The following is an 18,369-nucleotide window of genomic DNA, read 5'->3' on the forward strand; positions in this document are numbered from 1 at the left end:
AAAAGAGTGCCTGAGCTTCAAAAAGCCTTAAAAAGTCTCTGAGATTCTTCAGAAAGCATGAAAGAGTTTGAGTTTTTTCAAAAGTTGTTCTTAGTTTTCTTCACTAATGGTCTAACCTTTTAAATAGCCCAATTTTGGCAGCAGTATTCGCTTACGGCCATACCACCTTGGGCACGCCCGATCTCGTCTGATCTCGGAAGCTAAGCAGGGTCGGGCCTGGTTAGTACTTGGATGGGAGACCGCCTGGGAATACCAGGTGCTGTAAGCTTTTAAAAAAAAAAAAAAGAGTGCCTGAGCTTCAAAAAGCCTTAAAAAGTCTCTGAGATTCTTCAGAAAGCATGAAAGAGTTTGAGTTTTTTCAAAAGTTGTTCTTAGTTTTCTTCACTAATGGTCTAACCTTTTAAATAGCCCAATTTTGGCAGCAGTATTCGCTTACGGCCATACCACCTTGGGCACGCCCGATCTCGTCTGATCTCGGAAGCTAAGCAGGGTCGGGCCTGGTTAGTACTTGGATGGGAGACCGCCTGGGAATACCAGGTGCTGTAAGCTTTTAAAAAAAAAAAAAAAAAAAAAAGAGTGCCTGAGCTTCAAAAAGCCTTAAAAAGTCTCTGAGATTCTTCAGAAAGCATGAAAGAGTTTGAGTTTTTTCAAAAGTTCTTCTTAGTCTTCTTCACTAATGGTCTAAGCTTTTAAATAAGGCCTGGTTAGTACTTGGATGGGAGGCCGCATGGGAATACTAGGTGTTGTAAGCTTTTTTAAGAAAAAAAAAAAAGAGTCCCTGAGCTTCTTCAAAAAGCCTTAAAAAGTCTCTGAGATTCTTCAGAAAGCATGAAAGAGCTTGAGTTTTTTCAAAAGTTGTTCTTAGTTTTCTTCACTAATGGTCTAACCTTTTAAATAGCCCAATTTTGGCAGCAGTATTCGCTTACGGCCATACCACCTTGGGCACGCCCGATCTCGTCTGATCTCGGAAGCTAAGCAGGGTCGGGCCTGGTTAGTACTTGGATGGGAGACCGCCTGGGAATACCAGGTGCTGTAAGCTTTTAAAAAAAAAAAAAAAAAAAAAAGAGTGCCTGAGCTTCAAAAAGCCTTAAAAAGTCTCTGAGATTCTTCAGAAAGCATGAAAGAGTTTGAGTTTTTTCAAAAGTTCTTCTTAGTCTTCTTCACTAATGGTCTAAGCTTTTAAATAAGGCCTGGTTAGTACTTGGATGGGAGGCCGCATGGGAATACTAGGTGTTGTAAGCTTTTTTAAGAAAAAAAAAAAAGAGTCCCTGAGCTTCTTCAAAAAGCCTTAAAAAGTCTCTGAGATTCTTCAGAAAGCATGAAAGAGCTTGAGTTTTTTCAAAAGTTGTTCTTAGTTTTCTTCACTAATGGTCTAACCTTTTAAATAGCCCAATTTTGGCAGCAGTTTTAGCTTACGGCCATACCACCTTGGGCACGCCCGATCTCGTCTGATCTCGGAAGCTAAGCAGGGTCGGGCCTGGTTAGTACTTGGATGGGAGACCGCCTGGGAATACCAGGTGCTGTAAGCTTTTAAAAAAAAAAAAAAGAGTGCCTGAGCTTCAAAAAGCCTTAAAAAGTCTCTGAGATTCTTCAGAAAGCATGAAAGAGTTTGAGTTTTTTCAAAAGTTCTTCTTAGTCTTCTTCACTAATGGTCTAAGCTTTTAAATAAGGCCTGGTTAGTACTTGGATGGGAGGCCGCATGGGAATACTAGGTGTTGTAAGCTTTTTTAAGAAAAAAAAAAAAGAGTCCCTGAGCTTCTTCAAAAAGCCTTAAAAAGTCTCTGAGATTCTTCAGAAAGCATGAAAGAGCTTGAGTTTTTTCAAAAGTTGTTCTTAGTTTTCTTCACTAATGGTCTAACCTTTTAAATAGCCCAATTTTGGCAGCAGTTTTAGCTTACGGCCATACCACCTTGGGCACGCCCGATCTCGTCTGATCTCGGAAGCTAAGCAGGGTCGGGCCTGGTTAGTACTTGGATGGGAGACCGCCTGGGAATACCAGGTGCTGTAAGCTTTTAAAAAAAAAAAAAAGAGTGCCTGAGCTTCAAAAAGCCTTAAAAAGTCTCTGAGATTCTTCAGAAAGCATGAAAGAGTTTGAGTTTTTTCAAAAGTTGTTCTTAGTTTTCTTCACTAATGGTCTAACCTTTTAAATAGCCCAATTTTGGCAGCAGTATTCGCTTACGGCCATACCACCTTGGGCACGCCCGATCTCGTCTGATCTCGGAAGCTAAGCAGGGTCGGGCCTGGTTAGTACTTGGATGGGAGACCGCCTGGGAATACCAGGTGCTGTAAGCTTTTAAAAAAAAAAAAAAGAGTGCCTGAGCTTCAAAAAGCCTTAAAAAGTCTCTGAGATTCTTCAGAAAGCATGAAAGAGTTTGAGTTTTTTCAAAAGTTCTTCTTAGTCTTCTTCACTAATGGTCTAAGCTTTTAAATAAGGCCTGGTTAGTACTTGGATGGGAGGCCGCATGGGAATACTAGGTGTTGTAAGCTTTTTTAAGAAAAAAAAAAAAGAGTCCCTGAGCTTCTTCAAAAAGCCTTAAAAAGTCTCTGAGATTCTTCAGAAAGCATGAAAGAGCTTGAGTTTTTTCAAAAGTTGTTCTTAGTTTTCTTCACTAATGGTCTAACCTTTTAAATAGCCCAATTTTGGCAGCAGTTTTAGCTTACGGCCATACCACCTTGGGCACGCCCGATCTCGTCTGATCTCGGAAGCTAAGCAGGGTCGGGCCTGGTTAGTACTTGGATGGGAGACCGCCTGGGAATACCAGGTGCTGTAAGCTTTTAAAAAAAAAAAAAAGAGTGCCTGAGCTTCAAAAAGCCTTAAAAAGTCTCTGAGATTCTTCAGAAAGCATGAAAGAGTTTGAGTTTTTTCAAAAGTTCTTCTTAGTCTTCTTCACTAATGGTCTAAGCTTTTAAATAAGGCCTGGTTAGTACTTGGATGGGAGGCCGCATGGGAATACTAGGTGTTGTAAGCTTTTTTAAGAAAAAAAAAAAAGAGTCCCTGAGCTTCTTCAAAAAGCCTTAAAAAGTCTCTGAGATTCTTCAGAAAGCACGAAAGAGCTTGAGTTTTTTCAAAAGTTGTTCTTAGTTTTCTTCACTAATGGTCTAACCTTTTAAATAGCCCAATTTTGGCAGCAGTTTTAGCTTACGGCCATACCACCTTGGGCACGCCCGATCTCGTCTGATCTCGGAAGCTAAGCAGGGTCGGGCCTGCTTAGTACTTGGATGGGAGACCGCCTGGGAATACCAGGTGCTGTAAGCTTTTAAAAAAAAAAAAAAGAGTGCCTGAGCTTCAAAAAGCCTTAAAAAGTCTCTGAGATTCTTCAGAAAGCATGAAAGAGTTTGAGTTTTTTCAAAAGTTGTTCTTAGTTTTCTTCACTAATGGTCTAACCTTTTAAATAGCCCAATTTTGGCAGCAGTATTCGCTTACGGCCATACCACCTTGGGCACGCCCGATCTCGTCTGATCTCGGAAGCTAAGCAGGGTCGGGCCTGGTTAGTACTTGGATGGGAGACCGCCTGGGAATACCAGGTGCTGTAAGCTTTTAAAAAAAAAAAAAAAGAGTGCCTGAGCTTCAAAAAGCCTTAAAAAGTCTCTGAGATTCTTCAGAAAGCATGAAAGAGTTTGAGTTTTTTCAAAAGTTGTTCTTAGTTTTCTTCACTAATGGTCTAACCTTTTAAATAGCCCAATTTTGGCAGCAGTATTCGCTTACGGCCATACCACCTTGGGCACGCCCGATCTCGTCTGATCTCGGAAGCTAAGCAGGGTCGGGCCTGGTTAGTACTTGGATGGGAGCCCGCCTGGGAATACCAGGTGCTGTAAGCTTTTAAAAAAAAAAAAAAGAGTGCCTGAGCTTCAAAAAGCCTTAAAAAGTCTCTGAGATTCTTCAGAAAGCATGAAAGAGTTTGAGTTTTTTCAAAAGTTGTTCTTAGTTTTCTTCACTAATGGTCTAACCTTTTAAATAGCCCAATTTTGGCAGCAGTATTCGCTTACGGCCATACCACCTTGGGCACGCCCGATCTCGTCTGATCTCGGAAGCTAAGCAGGGTCGGGCCTGGTTAGTACTTGGATGGGAGACCGCCTGGGAATACCAGGTGCTGTAAGCTTTTAAAAAAAAAAAAAAGAGTGCCTGAGCTTCAAAAAGCCTTAAAAAGTCTCTGAGATTCTTCAGAAAGCATGAAAGAGTTTGAGTTTTTTCAAAAGTTGTTCTTAGTTTTCTTCACTAATGGTCTAACCTTTTAAATAGCCCAATTTTGGCAGCAGTATTCGCTTACGGCCATACCACCTTGGGCACGCCCGATCTCGTCTGATCTCGGAAGCTAAGCAGGGTCGGGCCTGGTTAGTACTTGGATGGGAGACCGCCTGGGAATACCAGGTGCTGTAAGCTTTTAAAAAAAAAAAAAAAAAAAAAAAGAGTGCCTGAGCTTCAAAAAGCCTTAAAAAGTCTCTGAGATTCTTCAGAAAGCATGAAAGAGTTTGAGTTTTTTCAAAAGTTCTTCTTAGTCTTCTTCACTAATGGTCTAAGCTTTTAAATAAGGCCTGGTTAGTACTTGGATGGGAGGCCGCATGGGAATACTAGGTGTTGTAAGCTTTTTTAAGAAAAAAAAAAAAGAGTCCCTGAGCTTCTTCAAAAAGCCTTAAAAAGTCTCTGAGATTCTTCAGAAAGCATGAAAGAGCTTGAGTTTTTTCAAAAGTTGTTCTTAGTTTTCTTCACTAATGGTCTAACCTTTTAAATAGCCCAATTTTGGCAGCAGTATTCGCTTACGGCCATACCACCTTGGGCACGCCCGATCTCGTCTGATCTCGGAAGCTAAGCAGGGTCGGGCCTGGTTAGTACTTGGATGGGAGACCGCCTGGGAATACCAGGTGCTGTAAGCTTTTAAAAAAAAAAAAAAAAAAAAAAAGAGTGCCTGAGCTTCAAAAAGCCTTAAAAAGTCTCTGAGATTCTTCAGAAAGCATGAAAGAGTTTGAGTTTTTTCAAAAGTTCTTCTTAGTCTTCTTCACTAATGGTCTAAGCTTTTAAATAAGGCCTGGTTAGTACTTGGATGGGAGGCCGCATGGGAATACTAGGTGTTGTAAGCTTTTTTAAGAAAAAAAAAAAAGAGTCCCTGAGCTTCTTCAAAAAGCCTTAAAAAGTCTCTGAGATTCTTCAGAAAGCATGAAAGAGCTTGAGTTTTTTCAAAAGTTGTTCTTAGTTTTCTTCACTAATGGTCTAACCTTTTAAATAGCCCAATTTTGGCAGCAGTTTTAGCTTACGGCCATACCACCTTGGGCACGCCCGATCTCGTCTGATCTCGGAAGCTAAGCAGGGTCGGGCCTGGTTAGTACTTGGATGGGAGACCGCCTGGGAATACCAGGTGCTGTAAGCTTTTAAAAAAAAAAAAAAAAAAAAAAAGAGTGCCTGAGCTTCAAAAAGCCTTAAAAAGTCTCTGAGATTCTTCAGAAAGCATGAAAGAGTTTGAGTTTTTTCAAAAGTTCTTCTTAGTCTTCTTCACTAATGGTCTAAGCTTTTAAATAAGGCCTGGTTAGTACTTGGATGGGAGGCCGCATGGGAATACTAGGTGTTGTAAGCTTTTTTAAGAAAAAAAAAAAAGAGTCCCTGAGCTTCTTCAAAAAGCCTTAAAAAGTCTCTGAGATTCTTCAGAAAGCATGAAAGAGCTTGAGTTTTTTCAAAAGTTGTTCTTAGTTTTCTTCACTAATGGTCTAACCTTTTAAATAGCCCAATTTTGGCAGCAGTTTTAGCTTACGGCCATACCACCTTGGGCACGCCCGATCTCGTCTGATCTCGGAAGCTAAGCAGGGTCGGGCCTGGTTAGTACTTGGATGGGAGACCGCCTGGGAATACCAGGTGCTGTAAGCTTTTAAAAAAAAAAAAAAGAGTGCCTGAGCTTCAAAAAGCCTTAAAAAGTCTCTGAGATTCTTCAGAAAGCATGAAAGAGTTTGAGTTTTTTCAAAAGTTGTTCTTAGTTTTCTTCACTAATGGTCTAACCTTTTAAATAGCCCAATTTTGGCAGCAGTATTCGCTTACGGCCATACCACCTTGGGCACGCCCGATCTCGTCTGATCTCGGAAGCTAAGCAGGGTCGGGCCTGGTTAGTACTTGGATGGGAGACCGCCTGGGAATACCAGGTGCTGTAAGCTTTTAAAAAAAAAAAAAAGAGTGCCTGAGCTTCAAAAAGCCTTAAAAAGTCTCTGAGATTCTTCAGAAAGCATGAAAGAGTTTGAGTTTTTTCAAAAGTTGTTCTTAGTTTTCTTCACTAATGGTCTAACCTTTTAAATAGCCCAATTTTGGCAGCAGTATTCGCTTACGGCCATACCACCTTGGGCACGCCCGATCTCGTCTGATCTCGGAAGCTAAGCAGGGTCGGGCCTGGTTAGTACTTGGATGGGAGACCGCCTGGGAATACCAGGTGCTGTAAGCTTTTAAAAAAAAAAAAAAAAAAAAAAAGAGTGCCTGAGCTTCAAAAAGCCTTAAAAAGTCTCTGAGATTCTTCAGAAAGCATGAAAGAGTTTGAGTTTTTTCAAAAGTTCTTCTTAGTCTTCTTCACTAATGGTCTAAGCTTTTAAATAAGGCCTGGTTAGTACTTGGATGGGAGGCCGCATGGGAATACTAGGTGTTGTAAGCTTTTTTAAGAAAAAAAAAAAAGAGTCCCTGAGCTTCTTCAAAAAGCCTTAAAAAGTCTCTGAGATTCTTCAGAAAGCATGAAAGAGCTTGAGTTTTTTCAAAAGTTGTTCTTAGTTTTCTTCACTAATGGTCTAACCTTTTAAATAGCCCAATTTTGGCAGCAGTTTTAGCTTACGGCCATACCACCTTGGGCACGCCCGATCTCGTCTGATCTCGGAAGCTAAGCAGGGTCGGGCCTGGTTAGTACTTGGATGGGAGACCGCCTGGGAATACCAGGTGCTGTAAGCTTTTAAAAAAAAAAAAAAAAAAAAAAAAGAGTGCCTGAGCTTCAAAAAGCCTTAAAAAGTCTCTGAGATTCTTCAGAAAGCATGAAAGAGTTTGAGTTTTTTCAAAAGTTCTTCTTAGTCTTCTTCACTAATGGTCTAAGCTTTTAAATAAGGCCTGGTTAGTACTTGGATGGGAGGCCGCATGGGAATACTAGGTGTTGTAAGCTTTTTTAAGAAAAAAAAAAAAGAGTCCCTGAGCTTCTTCAAAAAGCCTTAAAAAGTCTCTGAGATTCTTCAGAAAGCATGAAAGAGCTTGAGTTTTTTCAAAAGTTGTTCTTAGTTTTCTTCACTAATGGTCTAACCTTTTAAATAGCCCAATTTTGGCAGCAGTTTTAGCTTACGGCCATACCACCTTGGGCACGCCCGATCTCGTCTGATCTCGGAAGCTAAGCAGGGTCGGGCCTGGTTAGTACTTGGATGGGAGACCGCCTGGGAATACCAGGTGCTGTAAGCTTTTAAAAAAAAAAAAAAGAGTGCCTGAGCTTCAAAAAGCCTTAAAAAGTCTCTGAGATTCTTCAGAAAGCATGAAAGAGTTTGAGTTTTTTCAAAAGTTCTTCTTAGTCTTCTTCACTAATGGTCTAAGCTTTTAAATAAGGCCTGGTTAGTACTTGGATGGGAGGCCGCATGGGAATACTAGGTGTTGTAAGCTTTTTTAAGAAAAAAAAAAAAGAGTCCCTGAGCTTCTTCAAAAAGCCTTAAAAAGTCTCTGAGATTCTTCAGAAAGCATGAAAGAGCTTGAGTTTTTTCAAAAGTTGTTCTTAGTTTTCTTCACTAATGGTCTAACCTTTTAAATAGCCCAATTTTGGCAGCAGTTTTAGCTTACGGCCATACCACCTTGGGCACGCCCGATCTCGTCTGATCTCGGAAGCTAAGCAGGGTCGGGCCTGCTTAGTACTTGGATGGGAGACCGCCTGGGAATACCAGGTGCTGTAAGCTTTTAAAAAAAAAAAAAAGAGTGCCTGAGCTTCAAAAAGCCTTAAAAAGTCTCTGAGATTCTTCAGAAAGCATGAAAGAGTTTGAGTTTTTTCAAAAGTTGTTCTTAGTTTTCTTCACTAATGGTCTAACCTTTTAAATAGCCCAATTTTGGCAGCAGTATTCGCTTACGGCCATACCACCTTGGGCACGCCCGATCTCGTCTGATCTCGGAAGCTAAGCAGGGTCGGGCCTGGTTAGTACTTGGATGGGAGACCGCCTGGGAATACCAGGTGCTGTAAGCTTTTAAAAAAAAAAAAAAAGAGTGCCTGAGCTTCAAAAAGCCTTAAAAAGTCTCTGAGATTCTTCAGAAAGCATGAAAGAGTTTGAGTTTTTTCAAAAGTTGTTCTTAGTTTTCTTCACTAATGGTCTAACCTTTTAAATAGCCCAATTTTGGCAGCAGTATTCGCTTACGGCCATACCACCTTGGGCACGCCCGATCTCGTCTGATCTCGGAAGCTAAGCAGGGTCGGGCCTGGTTAGTACTTGGATGGGAGCCCGCCTGGGAATACCAGGTGCTGTAAGCTTTTAAAAAAAAAAAAAAGAGTGCCTGAGCTTCAAAAAGCCTTAAAAAGTCTCTGAGATTCTTCAGAAAGCATGAAAGAGTTTGAGTTTTTTCAAAAGTTGTTCTTAGTTTTCTTCACTAATGGTCTAACCTTTTAAATAGCCCAATTTTGGCAGCAGTATTCGCTTACGGCCATACCACCTTGGGCACGCCCGATCTCGTCTGATCTCGGAAGCTAAGCAGGGTCGGGCCTGGTTAGTACTTGGATGGGAGACCGCCTGGGAATACCAGGTGCTGTAAGCTTTAAAAAAAAAAAAAAAGAGTGCCTGAGCTTCAAAAAGCCTTAAAAAGTCTCTGAGATTCTTCAGAAAGCATGAAAGAGTTTGAGTTTTTTCAAAAGTTGTTCTTAGTTTTCTTCACTAATGGTCTAACCTTTTAAATAGCCCAATTTTGGCAGCAGTATTCGCTTACGGCCATACCACCTTGGGCACGCCCGATCTCGTCTGATCTCGGAAGCTAAGCAGGGTCGGGCCTGGTTAGTACTTGGATGGGAGACCGCCTGGGAATACCAGGTGCTGTAAGCTTTTAAAAAAAAAAAAAAAAAAAAAAAGAGTGCCTGAGCTTCAAAAAGCCTTAAAAAGTCTCTGAGATTCTTCAGAAAGCATGAAAGAGTTTGAGTTTTTTCAAAAGTTCTTCTTAGTCTTCTTCACTAATGGTCTAAGCTTTTAAATAAGGCCTGGTTAGTACTTGGATGGGAGGCCGCATGGGAATACTAGGTGTTGTAAGCTTTTTTAAGAAAAAAAAAAAAGAGTCCCTGAGCTTCTTCAAAAAGCCTTAAAAAGTCTCTGAGATTCTTCAGAAAGCATGAAAGAGCTTGAGTTTTTTCAAAAGTTGTTCTTAGTTTTCTTCACTAATGGTCTAACCTTTTAAATAGCCCAATTTTGGCAGCAGTATTCGCTTACGGCCATACCACCTTGGGCACGCCCGATCTCGTCTGATCTCGGAAGCTAAGCAGGGTCGGGCCTGGTTAGTACTTGGATGGGAGACCGCCTGGGAATACCAGGTGCTGTAAGCTTTTAAAAAAAAAAAAAAAAAAAAAAGAGTGCCTGAGCTTCAAAAAGCCTTAAAAAGTCTCTGAGATTCTTCAGAAAGCATGAAAGAGTTTGAGTTTTTTCAAAAGTTCTTCTTAGTCTTCTTCACTAATGGTCTAAGCTTTTAAATAAGGCCTGGTTAGTACTTGGATGGGAGGCCGCATGGGAATACTAGGTGTTGTAAGCTTTTTTAAGAAAAAAAAAAAAGAGTCCCTGAGCTTCTTCAAAAAGCCTTAAAAAGTCTCTGAGATTCTTCAGAAAGCATGAAAGAGCTTGAGTTTTTTCAAAAGTTGTTCTTAGTTTTCTTCACTAATGGTCTAACCTTTTAAATAGCCCAATTTTGGCAGCAGTTTTAGCTTACGGCCATACCACCTTGGGCACGCCCGATCTCGTCTGATCTCGGAAGCTAAGCAGGGTCGGGCCTGGTTAGTACTTGGATGGGAGACCGCCTGGGAATACCAGGTGCTGTAAGCTTTTAAAAAAAAAAAAAAGAGTGCCTGAGCTTCAAAAAGCCTTAAAAAGTCTCTGAGATTCTTCAGAAAGCATGAAAGAGTTTGAGTTTTTTCAAAAGTTGTTCTTAGTTTTCTTCACTAATGGTCTAACCTTTTAAATAGCCCAATTTTGGCAGCAGTATTCGCTTACGGCCATACCACCTTGGGCACGCCCGATCTCGTCTGATCTCGGAAGCTAAGCAGGGTCGGGCCTGGTTAGTACTTGGATGGGAGACCGCCTGGGAATACCAGGTGCTGTAAGCTTTTAAAAAAAAAAAAAAGAGTGCCTGAGCTTCAAAAAGCCTTAAAAAGTCTCTGAGATTCTTCAGAAAGCATGAAAGAGTTTGAGTTTTTTCAAAAGTTGTTCTTAGTTTTCTTCACTAATGGTCTAACCTTTTAAATAGCCCAATTTTGGCAGCAGTATTCGCTTACGGCCATACCACCTTGGGCACGCCCGATCTCGTCTGATCTCGGAAGCTAAGCAGGGTCGGGCCTGGTTAGTACTTGGATGGGAGACCGCCTGGGAATACCAGGTGCTGTAAGCTTTTAAAAAAAAAAAAAAAAAAAAAAGAGTGCCTGAGCTTCAAAAAGCCTTAAAAAGTCTCTGAGATTCTTCAGAAAGCATGAAAGAGTTTGAGTTTTTTCAAAAGTTCTTCTTAGTCTTCTTCACTAATGGTCTAAGCTTTTAAATAAGGCCTGGTTAGTACTTGGATGGGAGGCCGCATGGGAATACTAGGTGTTGTAAGCTTTTTTAAGAAAAAAAAAAAAGAGTCCCTGAGCTTCTTCAAAAAGCCTTAAAAAGTCTCTGAGATTCTTCAGAAAGCATGAAAGAGCTTGAGTTTTTTCAAAAGTTGTTCTTAGTTTTCTTCACTAATGGTCTAACCTTTTAAATAGCCCAATTTTGGCAGCAGTTTTAGCTTACGGCCATACCACCTTGGGCACGCCCGATCTCGTCTGATCTCGGAAGCTAAGCAGGGTCGGGCCTGGTTAGTACTTGGATGGGAGACCGCCTGGGAATACCAGGTGCTGTAAGCTTTTAAAAAAAAAAAAAAAAAAAAAAAAGAGTGCCTGAGCTTCAAAAAGCCTTAAAAAGTCTCTGAGATTCTTCAGAAAGCATGAAAGAGTTTGAGTTTTTTCAAAAGTTCTTCTTAGTCTTCTTCACTAATGGTCTAAGCTTTTAAATAAGGCCTGGTTAGTACTTGGATGGGAGGCCGCATGGGAATACTAGGTGTTGTAAGCTTTTTTAAGAAAAAAAAAAAAGAGTCCCTGAGCTTCTTCAAAAAGCCTTAAAAAGTCTCTGAGATTCTTCAGAAAGCATGAAAGAGCTTGAGTTTTTTCAAAAGTTGTTCTTAGTTTTCTTCACTAATGGTCTAACCTTTTAAATAGCCCAATTTTGGCAGCAGTTTTAGCTTACGGCCATACCACCTTGGGCACGCCCGATCTCGTCTGATCTCGGAAGCTAAGCAGGGTCGGGCCTGGTTAGTACTTGGATGGGAGACCGCCTGGGAATACCAGGTGCTGTAAGCTTTTAAAAAAAAAAAAAAGAGTGCCTGAGCTTCAAAAAGCCTTAAAAAGTCTCTGAGATTCTTCAGAAAGCATGAAAGAGTTTGAGTTTTTTCAAAAGTTCTTCTTAGTCTTCTTCACTAATGGTCTAAGCTTTTAAATAAGGCCTGGTTAGTACTTGGATGGGAGGCCGCATGGGAATACTAGGTGTTGTAAGCTTTTTTAAGAAAAAAAAAAAAGAGTCCCTGAGCTTCTTCAAAAAGCCTTAAAAAGTCTCTGAGATTCTTCAGAAAGCATGAAAGAGCTTGAGTTTTTTCAAAAGTTGTTCTTAGTTTTCTTCACTAATGGTCTAACCTTTTAAATAGCCCAATTTTGGCAGCAGTTTTAGCTTACGGCCATACCACCTTGGGCACGCCCGATCTCGTCTGATCTCGGAAGCTAAGCAGGGTCGGGCCTGGTTAGTACTTGGATGGGAGACCGCCTGGGAATACCAGGTGCTGTAAGCTTTTAAAAAAAAAAAAAAAAAAAAAAAGAGTGCCTGAGCTTCAAAAAGCCTTAAAAAGTCTCTGAGATTCTTCAGAAAGCATGAAAGAGTTTGAGTTTTTTCAAAAGTTCTTCTTAGTCTTCTTCACTAATGGTCTAAGCTTTTAAATAAGGCCTGGTTAGTACTTGGATGGGAGGCCGCATGGGAATACTAGGTGTTGTAAGCTTTTTTAAGAAAAAAAAAAAAGAGTCCCTGAGCTTCTTCAAAAAGCCTTAAAAAGTCTCTGAGATTCTTCAGAAAGCATGAAAGAGCTTGAGTTTTTTCAAAAGTTGTTCTTAGTTTTCTTCACTAATGGTCTAACCTTTTAAATAGCCCAATTTTGGCAGCAGTTTTAGCTTACGGCCATACCACCTTGGGCACGCCCGATCTCGTCTGATCTCGGAAGCTAAGCAGGGTCGGGCCTGGTTAGTACTTGGATGGGAGACCGCCTGGGAATACCAGGTGCTGTAAGCTTTTAAAAAAAAAAAAAAGAGTGCCTGAGCTTCAAAAAGCCTTAAAAAGTCTCTGAGATTCTTCAGAAAGCATGAAAGAGTTTGAGTTTTTTCAAAAGTTGTTCTTAGTTTTCTTCACTAATGGTCTAACCTTTTAAATAGCCCAATTTTGGCAGCAGTATTCGCTTACGGCCATACCACCTTGGGCACGCCCGATCTCGTCTGATCTCGGAAGCTAAGCAGGGTCGGGCCTGGTTAGTACTTGGATGGGAGACCGCCTGGGAATACCAGGTGCTGTAAGCTTTTAAAAAAAAAAAAAAAGAGTGCCTGAGCTTCAAAAAGCCTTAAAAAGTCTCTGAGATTCTTCAGAAAGCATGAAAGAGTTTGAGTTTTTTCAAAAGTTGTTCTTAGTTTTCTTCACTAATGGTCTAACCTTTTAAATAGCCCAATTTTGGCAGCAGTATTCGCTTACGGCCATACCACCTTGGGCACGCCCGATCTCGTCTGATCTCGGAAGCTAAGCAGGGTCGGGCCTGGTTAGTACTTGGATGGGAGCCCGCCTGGGAATACCAGGTGCTGTAAGCTTTTAAAAAAAAAAAAAAAGAGTGCCTGAGCTTCAAAAAGCCTTAAAAAGTCTCTGAGATTCTTCAGAAAGCATGAAAGAGTTTGAGTTTTTTCAAAAGTTGTTCTTAGTTTTCTTCACTAATGGTCTAACCTTTTAAATAGCCCAATTTTGGCAGCAGTATTCGCTTACGGCCATACCACCTTGGGCACGCCCGATCTCGTCTGATCTCGGAAGCTAAGCAGGGTCGGGCCTGGTTAGTACTTGGATGGGAGACCGCCTGGGAATACCAGGTGCTGTAAGCTTTTAAAAAAAAAAAAAAGAGTGCCTGAGCTTCAAAAAGCCTTAAAAAGTCTCTGAGATTCTTCAGAAAGCATGAAAGAGTTTGAGTTTTTTCAAAAGTTGTTCTTAGTTTTCTTCACTAATGGTCTAACCTTTTAAATAGCCCAATTTTGGCAGCAGTATTCGCTTACGGCCATACCACCTTGGGCACGCCCGATCTCGTCTGATCTCGGAAGCTAAGCAGGGTCGGGCCTGGTTAGTACTTGGATGGGAGACCGCCTGGGAATACCAGGTGCTGTAAGCTTTTAAAAAAAAAAAAAAAAAAAAAAAGAGTGCCTGAGCTTCAAAAAGCCTTAAAAAGTCTCTGAGATTCTTCAGAAAGCATGAAAGAGTTTGAGTTTTTTCAAAAGTTCTTCTTAGTCTTCTTCACTAATGGTCTAAGCTTTTAAATAAGGCCTGGTTAGTACTTGGATGGGAGGCCGCATGGGAATACTAGGTGTTGTAAGCTTTTTTAAGAAAAAAAAAAAAGAGTCCCTGAGCTTCTTCAAAAAGCCTTAAAAAGTCTCTGAGATTCTTCAGAAAGCATGAAAGAGCTTGAGTTTTTTCAAAAGTTGTTCTTAGTTTTCTTCACTAATGGTCTAACCTTTTAAATAGCCCAATTTTGGCAGCAGTTTTAGCTTACGGCCATACCACCTTGGGCACGCCCGATCTCGTCTGATCTCGGAAGCTAAGCAGGGTCGGGCCTGGTTAGTACTTGGATGGGAGACCGCCTGGGAATACCAGGTGCTGTAAGCTTTTAAAAAAAAAAAAAAGAGTGCCTGAGCTTCAAAAAGCCTTAAAAAGTCTCTGAGATTCTTCAGAAAGCATGAAAGAGTTTGAGTTTTTTCAAAAGTTGTTCTTAGTTTTCTTCACTAATGGTCTAACCTTTTAAATAGCCCAATTTTGGCAGCAGTATTCGCTTACGGCCATACCACCTTGGGCACGCCCGATCTCGTCTGATCTCGGAAGCTAAGCAGGGTCGGGCCTGGTTAGTACTTGGATGGGAGACCGCCTGGGAATACCAGGTAATGTAAGCTTTTAAAAAAAAAAAAAGAGTGCCTGAGCTTCAAAAAGCCTTAAAAAGTCTCTGAGATTCTTCAGAAAGCATGAAAGAGTTTGAGTTTTTTCAAAAGTTGTTCTTAGTTTTCTTCACTAATGGTCTAACCTTTTAAATAGCCCAATTTTGGCAGCAGTATTCGCTTACGGCCATACCACCTTGGGCACGCCCGATCTCGTCTGATCTCGGAAGCTAAGCAGGGTCGGGCCTGGTTAGTACTTGGATGGGAGACCGCCTGGGAATACCAGGTGCTGTAAGCTTTTAAAAAAAAAAAAAAGAGTGCCTGAGCTTCAAAAAGCCTTAAAAAGTCTCTGAGATTCTTCAGAAAGCATGAAAGAGTTTGAGTTTTTTCAAAAGTTCTTCTTAGTCTTCTTCACTAATGGTCTAAGCTTTTAAATAAGGCCTGGTTAGTACTTGGATGGGAGGCCGCATGGGAATACTAGGTGTTGTAAGCTTTTTTAAGAAAAAAAAAAAAAGAGTCCCTGAGCTTCTTCAAAAAGCCTTAAAAAGTCTCTGAGATTCTTCAGAAAGCATGAAAGAGCTTGAGTTTTTTCAAAAGTTGTTCTTAGTTTTCTTCACTAATGGTCTAACCTTTTAAATAGCCCAATTTTGGCAGCAGTTTTAGCTTACGGCCATACCACCTTGGGCACGCCCGATCTCGTCTGATCTCGGAAGCTAAGCAGGGTCGGGCCTGGTTAGTACTTGGATGGGAGACCGCCTGGGAATACCAGGTGCTGTAAGCTTTTAAAAAAAAAAAAAAAAAAAAAAGAGTGCCTGAGCTTCAAAAAGCCTTAAAAAGTCTCTGAGATTCTTCAGAAAGCATGAAAGAGTTTGAGTTTTTTCAAAAGTTCTTCTTAGTCTTCTTCACTAATGGTCTAAGCTTTTAAATAAGGCCTGGTTAGTACTTGGATGGGAGGCCGCATGGGAATACTAGGTGTTGTAAGCTTTTTTAAGAAAAAAAAAAAAGAGTCCCTGAGCTTCTTCAAAAAGCCTTAAAAAGTCTCTGAGATTCTTCAGAAAGCATGAAAGAGCTTGAGTTTTTTCAAAAGTTGTTCTTAGTTTTCTTCACTAATGGTCTAACCTTTTAAATAGCCCAATTTTGGCAGCAGTTTTAGCTTACGGCCATACCACCTTGGGCACGCCCGATCTCGTCTGATCTCGGAAGCTAAGCAGGGTCGGGCCTGGTTAGTACTTGGATGGGAGACCGCCTGGGAATACCAGGTGCTGTAAGCTTTTAAAAAAAAAAAAAAAAAAAAAAGAGTGCCTGAGCTTCAAAAAGCCTTAAAAAGTCTCTGAGATTCTTCAGAAAGCATGAAAGAGTTTGAGTTTTTTCAAAAGTTCTTCTTAGTCTTCTTCACTAATGGTCTAAGCTTTTAAATAAGGCCTGGTTAGTACTTGGATGGGAGGCCGCATGGGAATACTAGGTGTTGTAAGCTTTTTTAAGAAAAAAAAAAAAGAGTCCCTGAGCTTCTTCAAAAAGCCTTAAAAAGTCTCTGAGATTCTTCAGAAAGCATGAAAGAGCTTGAGTTTTTTCAAAAGTTGTTCTTAGTTTTCTTCACTAATGGTCTAACCTTTTAAATAGCCCAATTTTGGCAGCAGTTTTAGCTTACGGCCATACCACCTTGGGCACGCCCGATCTCGTCTGATCTCGGAAGCTAAGCAGGGTCGGGCCTGGTTAGTACTTGGATGGGAGACCGCCTGGGAATACCAGGTGCTGTAAGCTTTTAAAAAAAAAAAAAAGAGTGCCTGAGCTTCAAAAAGCCTTAAAAAGTCTCTGAGATTCTTCAGAAAGCATGAAAGAGTTTGAGTTTTTTCAAAAGTTGTTCTTAGTTTTCTTCACTAATGGTCTAACCTTTTAAATAGCCCAATTTTGGCAGCAGTATTCGCTTACGGCCATACCACCTTGGGCACGCCCGATCTCGTCTGATCTCGGAAGCTAAGCAGGGTCGGGCCTGGTTAGTACTTGGATGGGAGACCGCCTGGGAATACCAGGTGCTGTAAGCTTTTAAAAAAAAAAAAAAAGAGTGCCTGAGCTTCAAAAAGCCTTAAAAAGTCTCTGAGATTCTTCAGAAAGCATGAAAGAGTTTGAGTTTTTTCAAAAGTTGTTCTTAGTTTTCTTCACTAATGGTCTAACCTTTTAAATAGCCCAATTTTGGCAGCAGTATTCGCTTACGGCCATACCACCTTGGGCACGCCCGATCTCGTCTGATCTCGGAAGCTAAGCAGGGTCGGGCCTGGTTAGTACTTGGATGGGAGCCCGCCTGGGAATACCAGGTGCTGTAAGCTTTTAAAAAAAAAAAAAAAGAGTGCCTGAGCTTCAAAAAGCCTTAAAAAGTCTCTGAGATTCTTCAGAAAGCATGAAAGAGTTTGAGTTTTTTCAAAAGTTGTTCTTAGTTTTCTTCACTAATGGTCTAACCTTTTAAATAGCCCAATTTTGGCAGCAGTATTCGCTTACGGCCATACCACCTTGGGCACGCCCGATCTCGTCTGATCTCGGAAGCTAAGCAGGGTCGGGCCTGGTTAGTACTTGGATGGGAGACCGCCTGGGAATACCAGGTGCTGTAAGCTTTTAAAAAAAAAAAAAAGAGTGCCTGAGCTTCAAAAAGCCTTAAAAAGTCTCTGAGATTCTTCAGAAAGCATGAAAGAGTTTGAGTTTTTTCAAAAGTTGTTCTTAGTTTTCTTCACTAATGGTCTAACCTTTTAAATAGCCCAATTTTGGCAGCAGTATTCGCTTACGGCCATACCACCTTGGGCACGCCCGATCTCGTCTGATCTCGGAAGCTAAGCAGGGTCGGGCCTGGTTAGTACTTGGATGGGAGACCGCCTGGGAATACCAGGTGCTGTAAGCTTTTAAAAAAAAAAAAAAAAAAAAAAAGAGTGCCTGAGCTTCAAAAAGCCTTAAAAAGTCTCTGAGATTCTTCAGAAAGCATGAAAGAGTTTGAGTTTTTTCAAAAGTTCTTCTTAGTCTTCTTCACTAATGGTCTAAGCTTTTAAATAAGGCCTGGTTAGTACTTGGATGGGAGGCCGCATGGGAATACTAGGTGTTGTAAGCTTTTTTAAGAAAAAAAAAAAAGAGTCCCTGAGCTTCTTCAAAAAGCCTTAAAAAGTCTCTGAGATTCTTCAGAAAGCATGAAAGAGCTTGAGTTTTTTCAAAAGTTGTTCTTAGTTTTCTTCACTAATGGTCTAACCTTTTAAATAGCCCAATTTTGGCAGCAGTTTTAGCTTACGGCCATACCACCTTGGGCACGCCCGATCTCGTCTGATCTCGGAAGCTAAGCAGGGTCGGGCCTGGTTAGTACTTGGATGGGAGACCGCCTGGGAATACCAGGTGCTGTAAGCTTTTAAAAAAAAAAAAAAGAGTGCCTGAGCTTCAAAAAGCCTTAAAAAGTCTCTGAGATTCTTCAGAAAGCATGAAAGAGTTTGAGTTTTTTCAAAAGTTGTTCTTAGTTTTCTTCACTAATGGTCTAACCTTTTAAATAGCCCAATTTTGGCAGCAGTATTCGCTTACGGCCATACCACCTTGGGCACGCCCGATCTCGTCTGATCTCGGAAGCTAAGCAGGGTCGGGCCTGGTTAGTACTTGGATGGGAGACCGCCTGGGAATACCAGGTAATGTAAGCTTTTAAAAAAAAAAAAAGAGTGCCTGAGCTTCAAAAAGCCTTAAAAAGTCTCTGAGATTCTTCAGAAAGCATGAAAGAGTTTGAGTTTTTTCAAAAGTTGTTCTTAGTTTTCTTCACTAATGGTCTAACCTTTTAAATAGCCCAATTTTGGCAGCAGTATTCGCTTACGGCCATACCACCTTGGGCACGCCCGATCTCGTCTGATCTCGGAAGCTAAGCAGGGTCGGGCCTGGTTAGTACTTGGATGGGAGACCGCCTGGGAATACCAGGTGCTGTAAGCTTTTAAAAAAAAAAAAAAGAGTGCCTGAGCTTCAAAAAGCCTTAAAA

General features: G+C 41.0%; 49 non-coding genes across 49 annotated transcripts; all 49 read left to right on the top strand.

The window, feature by feature from the left end:
• The first annotated feature begins 149 nt into the window (after positions 1 to 149).
• LOC143700341 (5S ribosomal RNA) lies at positions 150 to 268 on the top strand. Its single transcript, XR_013189233.1, has one exon. It is a non-coding gene; the product is annotated as a 5S ribosomal RNA (ribosomal RNA).
• Positions 269 to 430: 162 nt separating this feature from the next.
• On the top strand, positions 431 to 549 carry LOC143700342 (5S ribosomal RNA). The gene has a single exon (XR_013189234.1). It is a non-coding gene; the product is annotated as a 5S ribosomal RNA (ribosomal RNA).
• A 371-nt stretch (positions 550 to 920) lies between these two features.
• On the top strand, positions 921 to 1,039 carry LOC143700343 (5S ribosomal RNA). Its single transcript, XR_013189235.1, has one exon. It is a non-coding gene; the product is annotated as a 5S ribosomal RNA (ribosomal RNA).
• A 371-nt stretch (positions 1,040 to 1,410) lies between these two features.
• LOC143700345 (5S ribosomal RNA) lies at positions 1,411 to 1,529 on the top strand. Its single transcript, XR_013189237.1, has one exon. It is a non-coding gene; the product is annotated as a 5S ribosomal RNA (ribosomal RNA).
• Positions 1,530 to 1,892: 363 nt separating this feature from the next.
• LOC143700346 (5S ribosomal RNA) lies at positions 1,893 to 2,011 on the top strand. The gene has a single exon (XR_013189238.1). It is a non-coding gene; the product is annotated as a 5S ribosomal RNA (ribosomal RNA).
• A 162-nt stretch (positions 2,012 to 2,173) lies between these two features.
• LOC143700347 (5S ribosomal RNA) lies at positions 2,174 to 2,292 on the top strand. The gene has a single exon (XR_013189239.1). It is a non-coding gene; the product is annotated as a 5S ribosomal RNA (ribosomal RNA).
• Positions 2,293 to 2,655: 363 nt separating this feature from the next.
• LOC143700348 (5S ribosomal RNA) lies at positions 2,656 to 2,774 on the top strand. The gene has a single exon (XR_013189240.1). It is a non-coding gene; the product is annotated as a 5S ribosomal RNA (ribosomal RNA).
• A 363-nt stretch (positions 2,775 to 3,137) lies between these two features.
• Positions 3,138 to 3,256, top strand: LOC143700056 (5S ribosomal RNA). The gene has a single exon (XR_013188958.1). It is a non-coding gene; the product is annotated as a 5S ribosomal RNA (ribosomal RNA).
• Positions 3,257 to 3,418: 162 nt separating this feature from the next.
• LOC143700349 (5S ribosomal RNA) lies at positions 3,419 to 3,537 on the top strand. The gene has a single exon (XR_013189241.1). It is a non-coding gene; the product is annotated as a 5S ribosomal RNA (ribosomal RNA).
• A 163-nt stretch (positions 3,538 to 3,700) lies between these two features.
• On the top strand, positions 3,701 to 3,819 carry LOC143700004 (5S ribosomal RNA). The gene has a single exon (XR_013188910.1). It is a non-coding gene; the product is annotated as a 5S ribosomal RNA (ribosomal RNA).
• A 162-nt stretch (positions 3,820 to 3,981) lies between these two features.
• LOC143700350 (5S ribosomal RNA) lies at positions 3,982 to 4,100 on the top strand. The gene has a single exon (XR_013189242.1). It is a non-coding gene; the product is annotated as a 5S ribosomal RNA (ribosomal RNA).
• Positions 4,101 to 4,262: 162 nt separating this feature from the next.
• LOC143700351 (5S ribosomal RNA) lies at positions 4,263 to 4,381 on the top strand. The gene has a single exon (XR_013189243.1). It is a non-coding gene; the product is annotated as a 5S ribosomal RNA (ribosomal RNA).
• Positions 4,382 to 4,753: 372 nt separating this feature from the next.
• LOC143700352 (5S ribosomal RNA) lies at positions 4,754 to 4,872 on the top strand. Its single transcript, XR_013189244.1, has one exon. It is a non-coding gene; the product is annotated as a 5S ribosomal RNA (ribosomal RNA).
• Positions 4,873 to 5,244: 372 nt separating this feature from the next.
• LOC143700353 (5S ribosomal RNA) lies at positions 5,245 to 5,363 on the top strand. Its single transcript, XR_013189245.1, has one exon. It is a non-coding gene; the product is annotated as a 5S ribosomal RNA (ribosomal RNA).
• Positions 5,364 to 5,735: 372 nt separating this feature from the next.
• On the top strand, positions 5,736 to 5,854 carry LOC143700354 (5S ribosomal RNA). The gene has a single exon (XR_013189246.1). It is a non-coding gene; the product is annotated as a 5S ribosomal RNA (ribosomal RNA).
• A 162-nt stretch (positions 5,855 to 6,016) lies between these two features.
• LOC143700356 (5S ribosomal RNA) lies at positions 6,017 to 6,135 on the top strand. Its single transcript, XR_013189248.1, has one exon. It is a non-coding gene; the product is annotated as a 5S ribosomal RNA (ribosomal RNA).
• A 162-nt stretch (positions 6,136 to 6,297) lies between these two features.
• On the top strand, positions 6,298 to 6,416 carry LOC143700357 (5S ribosomal RNA). The gene has a single exon (XR_013189249.1). It is a non-coding gene; the product is annotated as a 5S ribosomal RNA (ribosomal RNA).
• A 372-nt stretch (positions 6,417 to 6,788) lies between these two features.
• On the top strand, positions 6,789 to 6,907 carry LOC143700358 (5S ribosomal RNA). The gene has a single exon (XR_013189250.1). It is a non-coding gene; the product is annotated as a 5S ribosomal RNA (ribosomal RNA).
• Positions 6,908 to 7,280: 373 nt separating this feature from the next.
• On the top strand, positions 7,281 to 7,399 carry LOC143700359 (5S ribosomal RNA). Its single transcript, XR_013189251.1, has one exon. It is a non-coding gene; the product is annotated as a 5S ribosomal RNA (ribosomal RNA).
• A 363-nt stretch (positions 7,400 to 7,762) lies between these two features.
• Positions 7,763 to 7,881, top strand: LOC143700057 (5S ribosomal RNA). The gene has a single exon (XR_013188959.1). It is a non-coding gene; the product is annotated as a 5S ribosomal RNA (ribosomal RNA).
• Positions 7,882 to 8,043: 162 nt separating this feature from the next.
• On the top strand, positions 8,044 to 8,162 carry LOC143700360 (5S ribosomal RNA). The gene has a single exon (XR_013189252.1). It is a non-coding gene; the product is annotated as a 5S ribosomal RNA (ribosomal RNA).
• Positions 8,163 to 8,325: 163 nt separating this feature from the next.
• Positions 8,326 to 8,444, top strand: LOC143700005 (5S ribosomal RNA). Its single transcript, XR_013188911.1, has one exon. It is a non-coding gene; the product is annotated as a 5S ribosomal RNA (ribosomal RNA).
• Positions 8,445 to 8,606: 162 nt separating this feature from the next.
• LOC143700361 (5S ribosomal RNA) lies at positions 8,607 to 8,725 on the top strand. The gene has a single exon (XR_013189253.1). It is a non-coding gene; the product is annotated as a 5S ribosomal RNA (ribosomal RNA).
• Positions 8,726 to 8,887: 162 nt separating this feature from the next.
• LOC143700362 (5S ribosomal RNA) lies at positions 8,888 to 9,006 on the top strand. Its single transcript, XR_013189254.1, has one exon. It is a non-coding gene; the product is annotated as a 5S ribosomal RNA (ribosomal RNA).
• Positions 9,007 to 9,378: 372 nt separating this feature from the next.
• Positions 9,379 to 9,497, top strand: LOC143700363 (5S ribosomal RNA). The gene has a single exon (XR_013189255.1). It is a non-coding gene; the product is annotated as a 5S ribosomal RNA (ribosomal RNA).
• A 371-nt stretch (positions 9,498 to 9,868) lies between these two features.
• LOC143700364 (5S ribosomal RNA) lies at positions 9,869 to 9,987 on the top strand. Its single transcript, XR_013189256.1, has one exon. It is a non-coding gene; the product is annotated as a 5S ribosomal RNA (ribosomal RNA).
• A 162-nt stretch (positions 9,988 to 10,149) lies between these two features.
• LOC143700365 (5S ribosomal RNA) lies at positions 10,150 to 10,268 on the top strand. The gene has a single exon (XR_013189257.1). It is a non-coding gene; the product is annotated as a 5S ribosomal RNA (ribosomal RNA).
• Positions 10,269 to 10,430: 162 nt separating this feature from the next.
• Positions 10,431 to 10,549, top strand: LOC143700367 (5S ribosomal RNA). Its single transcript, XR_013189259.1, has one exon. It is a non-coding gene; the product is annotated as a 5S ribosomal RNA (ribosomal RNA).
• A 371-nt stretch (positions 10,550 to 10,920) lies between these two features.
• LOC143700368 (5S ribosomal RNA) lies at positions 10,921 to 11,039 on the top strand. Its single transcript, XR_013189260.1, has one exon. It is a non-coding gene; the product is annotated as a 5S ribosomal RNA (ribosomal RNA).
• A 373-nt stretch (positions 11,040 to 11,412) lies between these two features.
• LOC143700369 (5S ribosomal RNA) lies at positions 11,413 to 11,531 on the top strand. Its single transcript, XR_013189261.1, has one exon. It is a non-coding gene; the product is annotated as a 5S ribosomal RNA (ribosomal RNA).
• Positions 11,532 to 11,894: 363 nt separating this feature from the next.
• LOC143700370 (5S ribosomal RNA) lies at positions 11,895 to 12,013 on the top strand. Its single transcript, XR_013189262.1, has one exon. It is a non-coding gene; the product is annotated as a 5S ribosomal RNA (ribosomal RNA).
• A 372-nt stretch (positions 12,014 to 12,385) lies between these two features.
• Positions 12,386 to 12,504, top strand: LOC143700371 (5S ribosomal RNA). The gene has a single exon (XR_013189263.1). It is a non-coding gene; the product is annotated as a 5S ribosomal RNA (ribosomal RNA).
• Positions 12,505 to 12,666: 162 nt separating this feature from the next.
• LOC143700372 (5S ribosomal RNA) lies at positions 12,667 to 12,785 on the top strand. Its single transcript, XR_013189264.1, has one exon. It is a non-coding gene; the product is annotated as a 5S ribosomal RNA (ribosomal RNA).
• A 163-nt stretch (positions 12,786 to 12,948) lies between these two features.
• On the top strand, positions 12,949 to 13,067 carry LOC143700007 (5S ribosomal RNA). The gene has a single exon (XR_013188912.1). It is a non-coding gene; the product is annotated as a 5S ribosomal RNA (ribosomal RNA).
• A 163-nt stretch (positions 13,068 to 13,230) lies between these two features.
• On the top strand, positions 13,231 to 13,349 carry LOC143700373 (5S ribosomal RNA). The gene has a single exon (XR_013189265.1). It is a non-coding gene; the product is annotated as a 5S ribosomal RNA (ribosomal RNA).
• A 162-nt stretch (positions 13,350 to 13,511) lies between these two features.
• LOC143700374 (5S ribosomal RNA) lies at positions 13,512 to 13,630 on the top strand. Its single transcript, XR_013189266.1, has one exon. It is a non-coding gene; the product is annotated as a 5S ribosomal RNA (ribosomal RNA).
• Positions 13,631 to 14,002: 372 nt separating this feature from the next.
• LOC143700375 (5S ribosomal RNA) lies at positions 14,003 to 14,121 on the top strand. The gene has a single exon (XR_013189267.1). It is a non-coding gene; the product is annotated as a 5S ribosomal RNA (ribosomal RNA).
• A 162-nt stretch (positions 14,122 to 14,283) lies between these two features.
• On the top strand, positions 14,284 to 14,402 carry LOC143700090 (5S ribosomal RNA). Its single transcript, XR_013188992.1, has one exon. It is a non-coding gene; the product is annotated as a 5S ribosomal RNA (ribosomal RNA).
• Positions 14,403 to 14,563: 161 nt separating this feature from the next.
• Positions 14,564 to 14,682, top strand: LOC143700376 (5S ribosomal RNA). The gene has a single exon (XR_013189268.1). It is a non-coding gene; the product is annotated as a 5S ribosomal RNA (ribosomal RNA).
• Positions 14,683 to 15,046: 364 nt separating this feature from the next.
• Positions 15,047 to 15,165, top strand: LOC143700378 (5S ribosomal RNA). The gene has a single exon (XR_013189270.1). It is a non-coding gene; the product is annotated as a 5S ribosomal RNA (ribosomal RNA).
• A 371-nt stretch (positions 15,166 to 15,536) lies between these two features.
• LOC143700379 (5S ribosomal RNA) lies at positions 15,537 to 15,655 on the top strand. The gene has a single exon (XR_013189271.1). It is a non-coding gene; the product is annotated as a 5S ribosomal RNA (ribosomal RNA).
• Positions 15,656 to 16,026: 371 nt separating this feature from the next.
• Positions 16,027 to 16,145, top strand: LOC143700380 (5S ribosomal RNA). Its single transcript, XR_013189272.1, has one exon. It is a non-coding gene; the product is annotated as a 5S ribosomal RNA (ribosomal RNA).
• A 162-nt stretch (positions 16,146 to 16,307) lies between these two features.
• Positions 16,308 to 16,426, top strand: LOC143700381 (5S ribosomal RNA). Its single transcript, XR_013189273.1, has one exon. It is a non-coding gene; the product is annotated as a 5S ribosomal RNA (ribosomal RNA).
• A 163-nt stretch (positions 16,427 to 16,589) lies between these two features.
• On the top strand, positions 16,590 to 16,708 carry LOC143700008 (5S ribosomal RNA). Its single transcript, XR_013188913.1, has one exon. It is a non-coding gene; the product is annotated as a 5S ribosomal RNA (ribosomal RNA).
• A 163-nt stretch (positions 16,709 to 16,871) lies between these two features.
• LOC143700382 (5S ribosomal RNA) lies at positions 16,872 to 16,990 on the top strand. Its single transcript, XR_013189274.1, has one exon. It is a non-coding gene; the product is annotated as a 5S ribosomal RNA (ribosomal RNA).
• A 162-nt stretch (positions 16,991 to 17,152) lies between these two features.
• LOC143700383 (5S ribosomal RNA) lies at positions 17,153 to 17,271 on the top strand. Its single transcript, XR_013189275.1, has one exon. It is a non-coding gene; the product is annotated as a 5S ribosomal RNA (ribosomal RNA).
• Positions 17,272 to 17,643: 372 nt separating this feature from the next.
• Positions 17,644 to 17,762, top strand: LOC143700384 (5S ribosomal RNA). Its single transcript, XR_013189276.1, has one exon. It is a non-coding gene; the product is annotated as a 5S ribosomal RNA (ribosomal RNA).
• Positions 17,763 to 17,924: 162 nt separating this feature from the next.
• On the top strand, positions 17,925 to 18,043 carry LOC143700091 (5S ribosomal RNA). Its single transcript, XR_013188993.1, has one exon. It is a non-coding gene; the product is annotated as a 5S ribosomal RNA (ribosomal RNA).
• Positions 18,044 to 18,204: 161 nt separating this feature from the next.
• Positions 18,205 to 18,323, top strand: LOC143700386 (5S ribosomal RNA). The gene has a single exon (XR_013189277.1). It is a non-coding gene; the product is annotated as a 5S ribosomal RNA (ribosomal RNA).
• The last annotated feature ends 46 nt before the right edge of the window (positions 18,324 to 18,369 follow it).

This window comes from Siphateles boraxobius, unplaced genomic scaffold (assembly GCF_051911475.1).
Source record: "Siphateles boraxobius isolate OS27281-9 unplaced genomic scaffold, OSU_SipBor_1 317, whole genome shotgun sequence".
Classification (NCBI taxonomy): domain Eukaryota; kingdom Metazoa; phylum Chordata; class Actinopteri; order Cypriniformes; family Leuciscidae; genus Siphateles; species Siphateles boraxobius.